This window comes from Euwallacea similis, chromosome 15, assembly GCF_039881205.1.
Source record: "Euwallacea similis isolate ESF13 chromosome 15, ESF131.1, whole genome shotgun sequence".
Taxonomy (NCBI): Eukaryota; Metazoa; Arthropoda; class Insecta; order Coleoptera; family Curculionidae; genus Euwallacea; species Euwallacea similis.
Window position 1 is genome coordinate 3461424 of NC_089623.1, and position 3812 is coordinate 3465235.

Consider the following 3812-nt stretch of genomic DNA (forward strand, 5'->3'; position numbering starts at 1 on the left):
AATGCAGAAGGAGTTCATATACCTGGCAGAGTTAACATTTCACTTTTTTTTTTCAACTCTATCACGACAAGAATTTCATTATACCTTTGGACCTAGCCTAATTGGAAAGACCTACATAACAGTTAAGTAGACTGGGGACAATTATCCACTTCCGTAAAGTCGGTCTGAGGTTTATGATGATCTACTTCATTTAAGGCTCATTGAACCTTATTGGTCGTACCCTAGTAAGTATAGGTTCTTCTCCAGCCTTACCACCACTATGAATGATGTCCTATTTAGGTTTTCTTGCCAAGATTTTATCCGCCCAACAGATCACATCTTTGTCTAGCAATTGTTGGATATTTGCACAGAACATGTTACACCATTTTCTCCGCATTAAGACATAGCCGGCAATTGGATTAATTATAAGTCTATGCTGTGCAAATGATGATTGAGGTTAGTAAAATTTACTTGATTTCGACAATTTATCCCCAGAAATCATCAGCGAAAGAGTAGAGTTCAATGTCAGTAGGAGTATTAGGTCTCATAATAGTTACTTCTGATTTTCTTTTTCTCAAGAAAAACATTGGTTCCCCCAAAAGTCTTTAATGAAATTAATTTAATAGGAATCTTATGGGATATTTCAAGTACTAGTTTTAATTAAACTGAACGAAAATTAATTCAACTGGACCTTATATGAATTTATTTGAAACAAGCAAACAGTAAGGATCTAAGAATAATAGCACGGTGTAAGATAGCGGAAAATAATGACATAATTGAAATAATAAAATCGATTATGATTTCATGATGCCGAAATATGAATAAACCAAAAGGTAACAGTTCAATAATGTTTCCATTTTTTTAATAATAGACAGAAAATAACTTTTGTCAACAAAATACATCATATAATATTAACTAATACTGAAGACGGATATCTTTTTCCGACCTTCCAACTCATAAAATCGCCAAAATGGCAGCTTAGTTTTGCGATTCGAGCAAGATAAATGAGATAAAATCAGATAATCCTGATTTAATTAAATCAAGAGGGTATCTTCATTACGGAGCCATTGGATTGCGTCAGCGACCCTTAACTCCAATTTAGATCTCGAAAATCCTGCTCATATGCGGTGCCGACAACTGCCGAATTATTACTCTCACTTTGGAACGATAAAATCTAGGATTTTCATTTTTTTGGATAAGGAAAAATAAGTTATTCTAAATCGAGTATAAAAACGTCTACACTGAATCAATACCCGGGAAAGCTTAATTTGTCGGCATTTATCGATCAGCCTTTAAGAGTTTTGTTTCTGAACACTCCCCGGCTAAAAACGAAGCAATATCAATACCCGATGCGATGTTTTTTCGCCCATAAATCTTTACATAGAAATTTATAGGCTTTATCTAATATCTGTCGAGGCAGGTGAGCCTGAAAGAAACACTCGTCCTTATCAAGCCCTTGAAAATTGCGCTTCGTAAATTAAACTTCCATTATAAATCATGGATAGCTTATCTGATAGAAACACCTTTTCGTTAATTGTTGAACAAGGTAAAACAATACTACCTTGAGGGGTTTAATTAGTTCCGGAGGTAATACTTATATATTTCTATCATAATGATTTGGAATCCTCAGGAAGAAGAGAGTGTTTGATAATTATTACCGAAAGGTCTGAATTCCACTGGTATTTTATTTTTGGGCATCATTTAATATTGACTAGCGTTTTCCCATTTTTTTATTAGCTCAAAAGCAGAAAATATTATTAAACTTCAAAATTTACCCTCTCGCGTTTCATGATATTGGTATATCCCCAAGCAGCATCCAAGAAATAGAACACTTTGTTTCTCAACACTTCCTCCAATCATCCAATAGATAAAACAAATCAAACTCTAGTCATATTTAGTACCAGTTTACATGAACAATCTACCTGACAACAACCTGAACAACAACCTGAACTAACCTGAACTAACCTGAACTAACCTGAACTTGGAATTAATTTAAAATCGTATACATATATGTAGTACTCGGGCCACAATATTCATAAAGAACGATCCAGTCCCATTAAAAGCCTTTATTGTTTTATTCGTATCAGGGGATTATTAACAGAGCAAAAATTGAGAAACTTGACACATGCGAAGGGTTTTAACTAATTAGTTGTCAAATTTAGTTCTACTTAGTAAGGTGATGCTACTCCACTAATTTCGTAAATATTCAATATTCGGATAATTTTACATATATGTATATATCTTGAAATTTATCACATAACCCAAAAATTTGAGGTATTCTGAAACAGAAAGTATTGAAACTCAGCTATAAAATTAGAAACATATTGTTGTAATTTGTCTAAAAGGTTTTGAAGTATTTGCTTTTTAACACTACACCACTGATTTCATACAAATTCAATAAAAATGCTACGCGACTGATTTCAGTTAAATCAACGGATCTCTAGAAAATTAAAAATTTGTTCTTTGTTACGTCAAAATTACTAAAGAGGGATCCTAAAACTGAAAAATTGGAAACTAGTTGCTAAAGTTCAATTAACAAGTTTTCGAGAATTTGCTATTCTAGGGACATATTGCGAAATTTATTTCAATACTCGAACAAAAATTTGTTACTTATTACCGACTAATAAGGGCCATACTAAAATGGAAGAATTGCGGGAATATTTTAAGAAGTTTTCTTATTCTGATCAGCTTTCAAACATATATCTGTTTATTTTAGAATACGTTATACCATTGATTTCACATCGACAAATTCCCGCAATATTTCAGTACATAGCACGTTAATTTGAAAACGAACCTTCCTGGATATTTCTGTCCTTATACAATGCAAAACAAGTAAATATGCAAAAACACGTAAATTTTATTTTCAAAGAGGACATTCTTTAACTCGATTTTCTATTAAATATCATACACTCTCTAGCAAAGGTGGAAACAACCACTTAAATATTAAATAGGATGAGAGTTTGAGTTATACCTCATTTGAAATGTTTTTCAGTTATCTTTCCAAATGTATCTCTCTTTTTTCATTGAGAAGTTTTCGAAAAATAATGTCTAAATCGTAAACAATCTTAGGTATCAACTGTGTTGTAAAAAAATTGTTTATTAATGTTTAAAATGTTCAAAATGCTGTGTACTATTTTCTAAATAGTAATAGTCTGTTTTCAAACTTCACTCTAATATTCACAAAAACTTCTATTTGAATTATCCTACGCTCAGCCATAATTATTTTCTTCTAAATCTTAAGGCTGGCTTTTATAAACAACAGATTTAAAATGTTCCCAGAAAAAAAATCCAGAAGTTTTAAATCGGGCGATCGCAGTGGCCACTCAATTGGTCCTCTTCGAGCAGCCCATTTGCCAGGAAATCTATCGTGTAACCACTGGCGAACAGAAAGAAAATAGTGAGGTGGAGCTCCATCTTGTTGAAAATAAAGAAGATTTTCGTGTAATACACTATTGCCAGCTGCATCAACTTGATTTTATAAATTCGTTATTATATGTGTCTACTATCTCTTTTAGCAAATTTAAATAAACCTCACCAGTTAGGTTTTCCTTTAAGAATAAAAGACCAATAACGGTTTTCTCAAGAATAGCAGCTAAAATATTTACTTTTTGTGAATACTATATATTATTTCCTCTAAACGGTCGGATATTTTCATGGCTCTAATATCGGTAATTCGATATTAAGGAAAAACATACACTCGTTACTAAAGCAAATATTTTATAAAATATTTCAGTTGTCATTTATGAAATCTGTCATTGTTTCACAAAATTGAATCCTTCTATCAAAATCGTTAGCAAAAAGTTGTTGAAGAATTTTCATATTATATATGTGGA